Source organism: Rhinoderma darwinii, chromosome 9 (genome assembly GCF_050947455.1).
Source record: "Rhinoderma darwinii isolate aRhiDar2 chromosome 9, aRhiDar2.hap1, whole genome shotgun sequence".
Taxonomy (NCBI): Eukaryota; Metazoa; Chordata; class Amphibia; order Anura; family Rhinodermatidae; genus Rhinoderma; species Rhinoderma darwinii.
The window spans coordinates 83,352,501-83,368,387 of NC_134695.1; positions in this window are offsets into that span (position 1 = coordinate 83,352,501).

The window sequence follows — 15,887 nt, forward strand, 5'->3', positions numbered from 1 at the left end:
GATATTGTCACACCGCGGCCCAGATTACAATACTTGCCGTCACAGTGGCCCCGATATTGGAAATACCAAAGCAAAATTAGGACCTGTTCACACAGTATTTTGAAGGTCGGAAATATCTGCCTCATAAATTCCTGCCTGCACTCTCTTTTCCATGTTTTTTAGCTGTGGCCATTGAACGCGGTTTCTTCGTCAAAAACTACGCCAAAAAACTCAGTGTGAACAGGGTCCCCAAGTTGTACCTCTCACTTTCAACTAAAACGGTTCCGCTGCATATACCGTGAGAATCGCCACGTGTTGTACTTTTCTCTGAACCACTGCGCATTTGTACCTTGAACTGTAACCGTCATGGCTTGTGCCTCCGCAGTAACGATTGTTTTGTTAGTTGCCGGTTTACAACGTCTACCGTTATTCCGGGGACAATCCCCTGCGGTGGAATAAAGTGTTCACCGACCCTCCGCTATGGCCCTCCAGAGGTTTGATGCACGATCAGATGTTGGCTTTAAAGAACATGGAGGAAGGGGATAAAATCGTACACAGGAGGTGATGAGCTTCTCATTGGATTACAGTCGGCAGCCATGTATGAAATGTTCAGAGCATTGTTTAAACTGGATGCAATTGTAACAAACCCTCAGCTGTGAGAAATATTAGGTATGTACTGGTTTTCAGCCTCTGAATGTAAACAAGGATGTTTCCGTTCACTGACTGTAAGCAGCAGTCTTGAAAATAGAGAGGAATTGAAATATAATCAACTAGAAAGTTGCAGAAGTTTTTCATTACACAACGATGAAAATGTATTTACATAGAAACCTGGAAAATCATGGAAGCGAAATCTTGTTCTTTTGCCACTTGTGGATTCTGGGTGTTTCTGTGACTATGGAGGACGTGTATAAAGAATCACTGAGCGTAGTGGAGGCCGGACCCACGCCTATCTCTAGAACGGGGCACCCTAAACCCTGTTCTTTCGATCTGTGATGCGGATAATGCGTGTGATTTTCGACCATGAAGAAGAAAACAGCGTAGCTCGTTGAGCTACGCTGTTTCCGTAACTCCCATAATAGTGATTGCCAGTTACGTAAGCAGCGTAGCATGCGAGCTGTGCTGTATCCGTAACTACCATTCAGTTGTATGGGACTTACAGAAACAGCCTAGCTCAGCGAGATCCGCTGTTTTTTGTAACTCAAGACCGTATAACCTTTTTTATGGTCGGAATTCACCTCATTCCGCCACAACACAGAGAGGTAGAACAGAGTTTATGGGGCCCCGTTCTAGAGATGTGGGACCCGCATCTATCTGACATTTATGACATATAATGTGGAGATGTCATAAATGTCCCTGCTGGGAAAACCCCTTTAACCATTTATCGGATCATCAATAACTTCAAGAAGAGCGGTTCGTTTGCTGTGAAGAAGCTTCAGGGTTCTGAAAGAGTTAAACTGGTTCAGCACCCTGGACAGTGACTTCCGATCCCAATATACATGAACGTGTAAAAAAAAAACGAAGTTCTGACTTACCGAGAACTCCCGGTTTCTTCCTCCAGTCTGACCTCCCGGGATGACAATTCAGTCCAAGTGACAGCTCCAGCCAATCACAGGCCAAGCACAGGCTGCAGCAGTCACATGGACTGCGGCGTCATCCAGGGAGGTGGGGCCCGATGTCAAGAGAGGCGCGTCACCAAGGCAACGGCCGGGAGGGAAACGTACGAACGTTCTCTTTTTTTTTAACAGGTTTCTCGATATTGTGATCGGCATTCACTGTCGAGGGTGCTAAAAGAGTTAACTGCCGATCAGTTAACTCTTTCAGCACCCTGGACAGTGACTGACGTCGACTAGACTCATCTCTATGATGGCGGCTGCGCGAAAATCACGCAGCCGCTCATCATACACGGATGACACACGGAGCTGTGAAGTGGTTTTTGCGCGCGCAAAACGCCAGGTTTTTTGCGCGCGCAAAAACGCAACGTTCGTCTGTATAAGCCCTAAAAGATCGAAAAACCCAGAAGAAAAAAACTGTGAAAACCAAAATCTCTGTCGGTCTCAAAACTGTTCTCAGATGTGTTATCTGTGGTGACCCGGCTCTAACAAGTGGCACAGAAAGTTGGTTTAGACGTAATCCGTTAAAGGGGTTTTCCACCTTCTGACAACTGATGACTTCTCCACCAGATAGGTCATCAGTATATCATCGGTGCGGGTCCCGCACCATTAAACCGCTCCAGTGGCCTGCGGGCACCGGATGTTATGGCACATAATGCGATGTACGGAGCCGGAAGCAGTTGGCTCCATACATAGCATAGCGGCCGTGCTGTAGAAGCTCGGCCGCTATTCCGAAGCCAACTGCTTCCGGCATGTAAGTCCAGTGCACGGAGGCACCGGAGCAGCTGATCTGTGCAGGGTCGAGGGGTCGGGCCCCCACAGATCATGTACTGATGACCTGGCTGGTGGATAAGTCATCAGTTGTCAGAAGTTGGAAAACCCCATTAATGAACTCCTCGGCTTCTCTAGATGTCACTGACCCCGTTCTCTTGTATAATATTTGTGCAATATCTTTAGTAAGAATAAGAAGTATAAACGACTGTACAGTGTGGAGAAGAAGGGTTAATAAATGAAGGTGATGGGGGGGGGGGGGGACGGGTCGACCATATGCACTTTACATGAGCGTCACTGCTCGGAGTTGTGCCTGAAATGATCATCTCGCCTCCTGTTGTTTGGTTTCTTGCTTTATATTTGCTCTGTCAAGATCGTCTTTAAAAAGAAAAAACATATATCACGTCTTTGTACTTTGATTGTCATTTATTTTTCTTCTTGTTTTATATTGAGGTTTCTGCACCCCTTAGAGCAGCGCTCCTGTGCAGACATGACGTCTCCTTCTGCCATTCTTTAAAAAGAAATATACATTATAAAAAAAGCCCGTCAGTCCTGTGAATATCCATCTCAGCTGCCGGCGCTAAAGCGTTTCACTAATAAGTTGCTGGTGGCATTTACAGTTGTGTCTGACCACATAAGCTGCAGGACGACGGCTCCACCAGATCACATATTTCACCTCATTAAAAAAAGCGCGGTAATCTGACTATCAACAGAAGTCACATTTGACCACATCGTCACAGCGCTGGGACTGGGGGGCTGTGGGGCTAAAGTGCTGAGTTAGGAACACTATGGTGTTAGCCCATGTACCTGGGTCTACTGCATGCAACTTGTGTGGTAGATGGCGGTCTCCTTACTTATATGAGTGAGCTGCTTGTGCTTAAAGGTGACAACAATTTCGGCAAGTGGCTGGCGCTCAACAGGGCAATGCATTTCTATTTTAAATTAACGTCTCGCCTTGTGAACCTGCACTGTTGAAGGGCTTTCTAAGGGTATGTTCACACGAGGGCGTCCGTTACGGCTGAAATTACGGGGATGTTTCAGCCTGAAAACATCCCCGTAATTTCAGCCGTACCGGCATGTGCAGGCGCTTGAACGCCGCGTCTATTACGGGCGTAATTAGCGCTGCTATTCATTGGAGTCAATGAATAACGGCTCCAATTACGCCCAAAGAAGTGACAGGTCTAAATTACGCCTCGTGTGAACAGACAAACGTCTGCCCATTGCTTTCAATGGGCAGATGTTTGTCAGTGCTATTGAGGCGCTATTTTCGGACGTAATTTGGGGCAAAAACGCCCAAATTACGTCCGTAAATAGGCCGTGTGAACATACCCTAAGAGGAGATCCTTGGGATAGAAACTGCATGTTCCTGACTAATCTATTTAATCAGCATAGAACTTTACCAGTGCACTACCTCTGCTGTTGAGAGCTGGCTGCAAATTCTTCCAAAGATTAAATGTTCTTATTGCTGCTGGAAGTGACAATTACATTTGGTCTTATGGGAACAATAAGAAAACCCAGAGAGCACCCTGAGCTGTTGGTCTGGTGCTTAAGCTATGCCCTGAACAGTGAGTGTCTTCTGTGCAGACCCTGGTTCAAATCCTGATGTGTGCTTTGTCTAAAAGGGAACTCTACTGGGTGGTGTTTATAGTGGTGTGGAGGCAGCGCAGTGTGATTGTTGCTGCATAGGAAAGTTACTTATGCAGCTGTCTCAAAGAGACAGCTGCTATATAGTAGATTATTGCAGCTTTCAGCAATATACTCATCCCTAAACCAGGTATCATAATCCATCCCTCCATAGGTGGCACTTTGGAAAAGGGGGAGCAGCACAAGTTCACCAGGAGGACAACATGGGGGTCAGAACCCACCTAGTGCAGAAGTGATTCTTGCACTCAACTCAGATTACACAAGCTGTGAGCTAGCTGGACAGGAGCTTTACAAAGAAGCATTTTTCACCTCTTTTAAAAAAGTGTAATCGGACCTTCAACAAGAAAAACTTTAGATCACATTGGGGAGAGCAGCAGTATGACAGCGTGGTGGCTTGGGGCTTAAGTGCCTAGGCCTGGTTTGCTATGGAGTTAGCCTAGGTTCAAAGCATTCTGCATGTGTGGTAGTTGGCGGGCTCATCACTTATATGAGTTTGTTGCTTGAAGGTGACAACAATTTTGGCAAGCGGCTGACGCTCAACAGGGCAATGCGTTTCTCCTTTAAAAGGATGCCTCGCCTTGTGAACCTGCACTGGTGAATGAATTTTAAAACAGAGACACAAGGAGGAGATCCTGGGGATAGAACCAACACATCCCTCACACTACTAATTTATCAGCAGAGATCATTACCAGTGCGCTACCTCTGCTGCCAAGAGCTGATCACAAACTCTTCCAAAGATGATATGTTCTTATTCCTGCTGGAAGTGATGATTACATTTGGTCTTATGTGGACAATAAGAAAGCTATGATACCAATGTAAGCTGGTGGTGTGGTGATTAAGTGGTGTCTGAGCAGTGAGTGTCTTCTGTGCAGCTGCTTGTTCAAATCCTGAGGCTTGTCCAAAATTGTACTTTGCTGGATGGTGTTTATAGTGGTGTGGAGGCAGTGCAGTGAGATTGTTGCTGCATAAGAAAGTTAATTATGTAAAGAAAGTTACATTATACAGCTGTCTCTTTTGAGACAGCTGTATTCATATAGTAGATATTACAGATTTCAGCAATATACTCATTACTCAAACAGGTATCAGAATCCATTCCTCCATGAGTGGCACTTTGGGAAAGGGGGAGAAGCCCAAGGTCACCTGGAAGACAACATTGGGGTTAGAACCCACATTGTACAGAAGTGATTCCTGCACTCAACTCAGATCACGCAAGCTGTGAGCTAGCTGCACGGCAGCCTTACAAGGACACATTTTTCACCTCTTTTAAAAACGGGTAATCGGACCTTCAACAAGAAAAACCTTGGATGACCTCGGGACACGACAGCACACTGTATTAAATGCAGGAGACCCCACGGGGATAGAACTCACATGGTCCTCACGCCTCTAATTTATCAGCAGAGATCTTTACCAGCGCACTACCTCTGCTTTCAACTGTTAGCAACAAATTCTTCCAAAGACGACATGTTCTTATTCCTGCTGGAAGTGACGTTTACATTTAGTCTTATGGGGACAATAAGAAAGCTCAGAGATCGGGCTGAGCTGGTGGTCTGGTGCTTAAAGGAACAGTGTCACCAAATTTTTTTTTTTTATATCAGTTTTATGTTAGGGTTTTATTAAAAACGTTTATATTTATTTGTGTATTTGTGTGTTACTTTTTTCTATTTTTACACTTTTTCTTCCCTATGGGGGCTGCCATTTTTTTTTCCATTTCTGTATGTGTCGATTAACGACACATACAGACATGGAATACGGCAGCTCCAGTCCCATAGGGACTGCGAACGGGGCCCGTTCCATCCACTATGGTGTACGCCGTGTGTGTGGGAACGGCGCATGCGCCGCTCCCACACAGTCCGATTTGAAATGCGCGCCGTCCAGCGCCATTTTCCTGTGGACCGGAAGTCGCGGCCGGGCAGTAAGATTACTACTTCCGGTGGCGGCTTCCGGACTTGCGCACATGGAGCAGCGGCAGCAGACGGAGCGGACGGACCGGAGGGAGCGGCGGCGACTGGAGCAGGTAAGTGATTTCTATGTATGTTCGTGTTTGTGTGTGTTTACTACTGTATGTAAACCTTCTACACAGTGTGTTAGCTCAAAAAATGGCGACACACAGTGTAGGAGGTTAGACCGTTCAAACCCCTCGTTTCTCCCGGCACTAGCCAGGATAAAGGAGGGGGGGGGATTCTGAGAGCTCACTAGAGCGAGGGATTTTTTCCCAATTTTGCAGCATAAAGCAATGTGGTTGCTTTACCACATGCAATGCTGCAATTTTGGGAATTGCTCCATCTAGTGACCAGTGCTGGGAAATATTATAAATTGAATCCAATTTATAATATTTCCTGACTCGTGAAAAAAATAAAAAAAATTAGAACAATGTTTATTCACCTACACACTAAATGTTTAATTTAAAAAAAAACAACATGTTTTGCTGGCAACACTTTCCCTTTAAGCAGTGTCTTCTGTGTGGACTCTGGTTTATATCCTGAAGTGTGGCCTTGTCTGAGAGGAGACCTCGCTGGGTGGAGGTGGTGTAGTGAGGAGGTTGCTGCATAAGAAAGTTACTCATGCGGCTGAACCAGTTCTCTATTACAGAACATTTTTGCAGATTTCAGCAATATACTCATCACTCAATCAGGTATCACGTTCCGTGCCCCTGTAGGTGTTGCTCTATGGGGAAGGGGGAAAGCTGAATGTTGAGCACATAAGCTGTGATCTCACTGCTCCACTGGAACGCTTCTCCACCTCATAAAAAAGTGCCGGAATCTGACATTCAACAGAAATCACTTTGGACCGACGTGCGCTGTGTGCTGTGGGGCTTAGGGCCAGGGCCGGTTTTAGACAGAGTGTGTTGGCTGCTGAGGCTTGTGTGCCAGAGCTGCGTTCTTTGTCTCAGTCCGGCCCTGGTGGAGGGCAAACAAACCTGTTTATTCATACAGGACATCGTTTTGTGTTGCGGCGGTGGCGTGAAGTCCTCGCTCTGCAGCCTGGATCAATAGGAAGGTGCATTGTCATGGGTGGTGGGGCCGTCCGCAGGGAGTGTCCGCTCAGGATTATCACTGGTATCTCTGACAAGTTCTCGTGTTTGGACAGTGAGTCACTCAGCCCCTTGTAGTTCCTGTCGTGGGTTGTGCGGTGATCTTCCAGTCATCAATATTATAAAGCCCATTGTGTCTAGATAAATGTTACCTGCTCATTCAGAAAATCCATCAACTCCCTGGCACGGATCTTCTGCTGTCACATAATTGTGGGATCTTATATCCGAGACTTCAGCCACTGCCAGCAATTGACCAAGACTTGATTTTGGTCGTCCCGACCATTGCAGAAAAATGCAGCAGGTCTGGGAATTCTTAAATGTCACCGTCACTTTAAATTGTTGAGATATTGCGCTGCTTTTTGTTAATGTAATTATAACTGTGCGGCGTAAAAAAGGAAACTATTATTGATCTACAAACTACCTGTGATGTTAGCAAAGTCTGTTAGCAAATATTTTACTTTACTTGTATCTTGTACTGATCTGGAGTTATGTGATTTCTTCTACTCCTCTCACATCCAAAGCTGCATTCTCAATTCTGCTGGTGTCCTGTTACAAAAGAGCAATGCATGGGGAGGAGATGACCATTAGGGTATGTGCACACACACTAATTACGTCCGTAATTGACGGACGTATTTCGGCCGCAAGTCCCGGACCGAACTCAGTGCAGGGAGCCGGGCTCCTAGCATCATAGTTATGTACGATGCTAGGAGTCCCTGCCTCTCTGCAGGACAACTGTCCCGTACTGTAATCATGTTTTCAGTACGGGACAGTAGTTCCACCGAGAGGCAGGGACTCCTAGCATCGTACATAACTATGATGCTAGGAGTCCCTGCCTCTCGGTGGAACTACTGTCCCGTACTGAAAACATGATTACAGTACGGGACAGTTGTCCTGCAGAGAGGCAGGGACTCCTAGCATCGTACATAAGTATGATGCTAGGAGCCCGGCTCCCTGCACTGAGTTCGGTCCGGAACTTGCGGCCGAAATACGTCCGTATATTACGGACGTAATTAGTGTGTGTGCACATACCCTTAATGTGAGCTCAGATACGTGGTGGTTTCTGATTTCACAGTGGAGATTTAACCACAATCTGCTTTCAAGGCAACCAGCAGTTGTAAAGTGTAAATGCAGCTCCGGATGTGACTGGAGTATTCAACATCATAAAACTGCAGACAATTCAAGTAAAGGAAGGGATTTGCAGAAGGTAGAACAGTAAATGCTTCTGCCACCTGGCAGGCCTGGAAGTAATATTACTGCATGGTTGGGGGGTTATAACTTGCTGCAGTCCAGTTGCATTATTGGGGTTGCATAGGATTTAATCAAGTGAATGGGTCTGAGCTGCAGTACCAAACACAACCCATAACTAAGAGTGGTGCTGTTTCTGGGAAAACCGATCCTGTTTTTCTTATCTTGCACACTCCCTTTAAATTCACAACGTGCAAACCCTGGTCACCATCCGCTTATCTTAGGGGAACCCGTCACCTGGGCTGGTCCCACATTAGTATGTCAGTGATTGTGCAGTCCTGGTACAACGGGAAGTAATTCCATACAAGGTGCCTGTGCCTATTGACCTGCCTTGTGATGTATCGGAGATTATTAAGTGGATGATGGTGGTGATAATCATGTGGAAGGGAGGATGAGAAGTCATGTATTTCTGACGCAATCAATGCTGCAAGATGAGCGGTGGAACCTGCACGTCTGCTCTATATACCCCCCAAGTGTCCCTCTTTTGGAGGGATGGTCCCTACTTTTGATCCAAATCCCTCTTGTTCAAACAGGGCGGATACACTACAGATTTTGCTCCTGGGCCCCAATGCAAAATCTGGACCAGGGCCCTCGACTATGAAGCATCATTTATAGTTCTGGTCTCTTCATATGGGGCAGAGGGACCTTTCGGATCCCTTTCTGCTCCAGGGCGCGGCTGTGAAATCTGCACCCCCATAGTTACACCCCGGGAGAGGTATCGCTGAATATGTAGGCTGGGGGCTGTAGTACGGGTTGTCACCCAGCTTCCCCAGAAACAGATCTGATTTGTATTTCTTCTCCTCCCCCATTGGCGAATATTACAGAACAAGGTGTCTTCTGTGGCACCTGGTAATTAAGGGGTTATCAGGCCGCAGTGAGGACTCCGCACTCAGGTATGCAGCCCAGGACTTTATAGCTGTAGTGTTTATACACGGCGACTATTTTACCTGCAAACGTTCGAAGTTCCCTACCCACAGGGCCTGGTAATGAGCCAAGCAGGTGACAGCAGCGGGTAATTATTTACCATCTCTCTCGCTGCAGTTAGGATAATTACCTGCTTGCATAATGACCAGACCCGGCTGTTGACCTTGGCGATGCCGTCAGGATCTGAAGTTCATTGTTTCCACGTTCCATCCATATCGAGTCTATCGCAACGTGATTTCTACAATAAGGGACCACATCTGACTAGACAAAATATTACAAATAATTTAACAGCTGATTCCAGCGAGCAGTCTAGCAGAGAATTGGCAGATTACATATGGTGCCAGTGCCCATCCTCTTATAGCAGCTGATCCCGGTGCAAGTGATGCCAGTGAAGACCCAGTGCACCAGTTGTTATATACAGTACTACATAACCAAGCGGCAGATTATAGGACTATGGGTGTACAATGCAATTCAAACCCTGGTGCCAAATAGCAGTAACATGGTGCAGAGTGTGGGCTGTGGTGTCAAGTGCAAGTTATACAGTACATAATTCTGTCTGTCAGGGATTGCAATGGGGGTGCAGTCCTGTGGTTCATGATACAGTCCTGGCGTGGATGCTAAGATAAAGCTGGCACCAGTTATACACTACTTTATACAATGCTATCTGCCAGGGATTGTAATGGAGGTGCAGTCCTGACTTTGGTGACAGTATTGCCCTGCAGGGATAGGTGCTATGATAAAGCCGGCACCAGTTATACATTGCATAACCAAGTGTTATTGATATTGTGAGACTATGATGCTGTTTGGCACCTGGCGCCAGTGATATGTTGCAGAGTGAATGCTTTGGTGTGGTGTGCCAGTTGTCAATGATTCCTTTGTAGTGTCATGATGGGATATTATTTTGTGAACTTGTAGCTGTGCGATATTTAGGATCTCGGAGTCAGCGTTATCCGCTGCCCAGTTATCACCTTCCATTCATTATCTGGCAGAACAACAGAAGACGACTCCAAAAACCCCTGAACTTCCATTGATTGTACAGAGTGAGTGTCCTGACTATTACATCATCAGGAAAACATGGCCGCGCCCAGCGTCTGCAGGTATCAGGTTATTTATTGATAGATCAGGTGATGTGACCATGCAGGACTAGAGACTATTTGTATTTTTCCTAGATTACTCGAAATTGAAAATATGGACAGACCAGATTAATGCAATGGATATACCAACAGGTATAACATAAAATTCTGGCTGCCTGCCATCAGGAGAAGCTCACGGAGTGCAGAATTATACAGTTCATTGAGGTCAGTGGAGGCTGTACACATCAGTATGCAGTGAGCTCCCTCTAGTGGTAGATGCAGGCAGCCACATTGTTAGCATTTAAAGGGGTATTCCCAGAAAAACATTTATCACCTATACACAGGATAGGTGATAAGTGTCTAATCATTGGGACCCCCACCGATCACAAAATCAGGGATCCATAACCCCTTGCAGTGAGAAGGAGCTTGAATGGAGCACAGGATGAGTAAGCGCCCTGCCACTAAATTAAATGACTATGGGACTGATGGAAACAGCTAAAAGCTGTACTTGTTTGTCTGCCGGTCCCATAGACTTTATATAGAGCGGCACTACACATGCTCCGCTGCGGCTCTATTAAAGCCCATCCTCACATTGGGGGGTGCAGTGAGGAGGAACGGAGAGCTTGATGATGCTCATGATCGGAGGGGGTCCTAGTGGTGGAGCTCCCAGCAATCAGACACTTATTAATTCTGGGAATTCCCCTTTAACTTTATGGCTGTGTGAAGCCGGGAATTGTAAGAACGGCATCAGAAGAGCGGAGCTCGGACCCCTATAAAGATATTAATTAGTATTATTTTAATTTTTTTGTAATGGGCCTGGGAGCCTACGGGTGATGCATATTACCGTATGGTATTTGTCACAGCCTACACTTAACGTATAAGTCGGGAGCTTTTCCCAGCGTATACGTCACACGTAGGGCATAAAACGTGATGCGCACCACGTTACAATGACACAGCGAGTCTGTCCGGACTGTATGGTAACAGGGGCATAAACAAAAAATGATAAGCTCCGTCTTCTCCTATCTAATCTACAGTCACGAGATGCACTTCCCCCGGTCACAAGACTCATGGGTAATCCGCAGGTGACAGTCATTTATAGCCATTTACATCCAGGAGGTCACAGTGACTTATTTACTACCAGCCTGTGACAAGCCATTATGGCTACTTAGTTATAAATGCAGATGTAATGAGCCATTAAATGTGCCATAGAAATTGATCAATGTCTGCCCGTCCTGTCATGACACCGCCCTGCTGCAGATCATAACCACAAAGTATGTGCAGCAATTCTGTCTCCACTGTGTTCTTCTGAAGCATTGGACTCCAACTTTCCATTGAAAAACCAGGTTATATGGACCCTCGAGACGGCCGCTGTATTGTCTACACAGTAGGGGGATCCAGCTCATGATCGCTCCGTCCCCCATAGATTGTGTGAACAGATTAGCCCCCCCCCCCCCCCCCCTCCAAGGATACAAGAAAACCACCCAGATGACAACAATTCTAAGGTCATCCAAAGTGGCTTGTACACCTGAGGCTGAGTTCACATCTCCGTCGGGTTCATGGGTTTCGTCAGGGGAACAGAAAGGCAAACGGAAACCATAGCTTTTCATTTACATTACCATTGATTTCAATACTAATGCTTCCCTTTTGTCTCCGTTCCGTAAGGTTTGAGTTTTTTGGCCGGAATCAATAGCGTAGTCGCCTAAAGCCACGCAATTAGCAACTCCCAGCAGACACAGAAATGTTACTACTACATTTTAGATACATACAGCTGTCAAAAGGGGGCAGTATTAGGGTATGTTCATACGGCAGCGTCCGTAACGGCTGAAATTACGGGCGTAATGGCACGTTGAGGCGCTTTTTGCTGCGTCCATTACGGACGTTAAATGGAGCTGGTTTTCCATGGAGTCCATGGGAAAACGGCTCCATTTACGTCTGAAGAAGTGACAGGCACTTCTTTGACGCGGGCGTATTTTTTCCGCCCCGCCTTTTTTACAGCGGGGCGTAAAATTAAAGACCGTCTGCACAGAACATCGTAAGACCCATTCTAATGAATGGCCAGATGTTTGCCGACGCTATTTCGGACGTAATTCGGGGGAAAAAACGCCCGAATTACGTCCGTAAATAGTGTGTGTGCACATACCCTTATAGCAGTTATATTCTTGTATATAGGAGCAGTATTATAGTAGTTATATTCTTGTATATAGGGAGCAGTATTATAGTAGTTATATTCTTGTATATAGGGGCAGTATTATAGTAGTTATATTCTTGTATATAGGGGCAGTATTATAGTAGTTATATTCTTGTATATAGGAGCAGTATTATAGTAGTTATATGCTTGTATATAGGGGGTAGTATTATAGTAGTTATATTCTTGTATATAGGAGCAGTATTATAGTAGTTATATTGTTGTATATAGGGAGCAGTATTATAGTAGTTATATTGTTGTATATAGGTGCAGTATTATAGTAGTTATATTCTTGTATACAGGAGCAGTATTATAGTAGTTATATTCTTGTATATAGGAGCAGTATTATAGTAGTTATATTCTTGTATATAGGAGTAGTATTATAGTAGTTATATTCTTGTATATAGGGGGCAGTATTATAATAGTTATATTCTTGTATATAGGGGGCAGTATTATAGTAGTTATATTCTTGTATATAGGAGTAGTATTATAGTAGTTATATTCTTGTATATAGGAGCAGTATTATAGTAGTTATATTCTTGTATATAGGGGGCAGTACTATAGTAGTTATATTCTTGTATATAGGGGCAGTATTATAGTAGTTATATTCTTGTATATAGGGGCAGTATTATAGTAGTTATATTCTTGTATATAGGGGCAGTATTATAGTAGTTATATTCTTGTATATAGGGGCAGTATTATAGTAGTTATATTCTTGTATATAGGGGGTAGTATTATAGTAGTTATATTCTTGTATATAGGAGCAGTATTATAGTAGTTATATTCTTGTATATAGGAGCAGTATTATAGTAGTTATATTGTTGTATATAGGTGCAGTATTATAGTAGTTATATTCTTGTATACAGGAGCAGTATTATAGTAGTTATATTCTTGTATATAGGGGGCAGTACTATAGTAGTTATATTCTTGTATATAGGGGCAGTATTATAGTAGTTATATTCCTGTATATAGGAGCAGTATTATAGTAGTTATATTCTTGTATATAGGAGCAGTATTATAGTAGTTATATTCTTGTATATAGGGGCAGTATTATAGTAGTTATATTCTTGTATATAGGGGGAAGTATTATAGTAGTTATATTCTTGTATATAGGGGCAGTATTATAGTAGTTATATTCTTGTATATAGGTGGCAGTATTATAGTAGTTATATTCTTGTATATAGGGGCAGTATTATAGTAGTTATATTCTTGTATATAGGAGCAGTATTATAGTAGTTATATTCTTGTATATAGGGGGCAGTATTATAGTAGTTATATTCTTGTATATAGGAGCAGTATTATAGTAGTTATATTCTTGTATATAGGGAGCAGTATTATAGTAGTTATATTCTTGTATATAGGAGCAGTATTATAGTAGTTATATTCTTGTATATAGGGGGCAGTATTATAGTAGTTATATTCTTGTATATAGGGGCAGTATTATAGTAGTTATATTCTTGTATATAGGAGAAGTATTATAGTAGTTATATTCTTGTATATAGGGGGCAGTATTATAGTAGTTATATTCTTGTATATAGGGGGCAGTATTATAGTAGTTATATTCTTGTATATAGGAGCGGTATTATAGTAGTTATATTCTTGTATATAGGGGGCAGTATTATAGTAGTTATATTCTTGTATATAGGAGCAGTATTATAGTAGTTATATTCTTGTATATAGGGGGCAGTATTATAGTAGTTATATTCTTGTATATAGAGTGCAGTATTATAGTAGTTATATTCTTGTATATAGGAGCAGTATTATAGTAGTTATATTCTTGTATATAGGAGCAGTATTATAGTAGTTATATTCTTGTATATAGGGGGCAGTATTCTAGTAGTTATATTCTTGTATATAGGGGCAGTATTATAGTAGTTATATTCTTGTATATAGGGGCAGTATTATAGTAGTTATATTCTTGTATATAGGGGGCAGTATTATAGTAGTTATATTCTTGTATATAGGGGGCAGTATTATAGTAGTTATATTCTTGTATATAGAGTGCAGTATTATAGTAGTTATATTCTTGTATATAGGAGCAGTATTATAGTAGTTATATTCTTGTATATAGGAGCAGTATTATAGTAGTTATATTCTTGTATATAGGGGGCAGTATTCTAGTAGTTATATTCTTGTATATAGGAGCAGTATTCTAGTAGTTATATTCTTGTATATAGGGGCAGTATTATAGTAGTTATATTCTTGTATATAGGAGCAGTATTATAGTAGTTATATTCTTGTATATAGGAGCAGTATTATAGTAGTTATATTCTTGTATATAGGAGCAGTATTATAGTAGTTATATTCTTGTATATAGGAGCAGTATTATAGTAGTTATATTCTTGTATATAGGGGGCAGTATTCTAGTAGTTATATTCTTGTATATAGGGGCAGTATTATAGTAGTTATATTCTTGTATATAGGGGGCAGTATTATAGTAGTTATATTCTTGTATATAGAGTGCAGTATTATAGTAGTTATATTCTTGTATATAGGAGCAGTATTATAGTAGTTATATTCTTGTATATAGGAGCAGTATTATAGTAGTTATATTCTTGTATATAGGGGGCAGTATTCTAGTAGTTATATTCTTGTATATAGGAGCAGTATTCTAGTAGTTATATTCTTGTATATAGGGGCAGTATTATAGTAGTTATATTCTTGTATATAGGAGCAGTATTATAGTAGTTATATTCTTGTATATAGGAGCAGTATTATAGTAGTTATATTCTTGTATATAGGAGCAGTATTATAGTAGTTATATTCTTTTATATAGGAGCAGTATTATAGTAGTTATATTCTTTTATATAGGAGCAGTATTATAGTAGTTATATTCTTGTATATAGGAGCAGTATTATAGTAGTTATATTCTTGTATATAGGAGCAGTATTATAGTATGCTGATATAGTTAATGTCTTTAGCTGGCTGAATACTAGGCCTCATGCACACGACCGTAAAAACTCCCGTTATTACGGGTCGTAATTACGACCCGTAATAACGGGCTCATAGACTTCTATTGGCGATGGGTGCCTTCACGTTTGCTTACGGGAAGGTGCCCGTGCCGTTGAAAAAGATAGAACATGTCCTATTTCAGGCCGTAATAACAGCACGGACAGTCCATAGAAGTCTATGGAGCTCTCGTAATGACGGGTGGCTACATGTGTGCACCCGTCATTACGGCAGCATTGCTAAGCGACGTCAGTAAATAGTCACTGTCCAGGGAGCTGAAAGAGTTAACTGATCGGCAGTAACTCTTTCAACACCCTGGACAGTGACTACCGATCAGAATAAACCTGTAAAAAATAAAAATAAAAGACGTTCATACTTACCGAGAACTTCCTGCTTCCTCCAGTCCGGTCTCACGCCCGTTGCCTTGGCGACGCGTCCCTCTCGACATCCGGCCCGACGTCCTGGATGACGTTTCA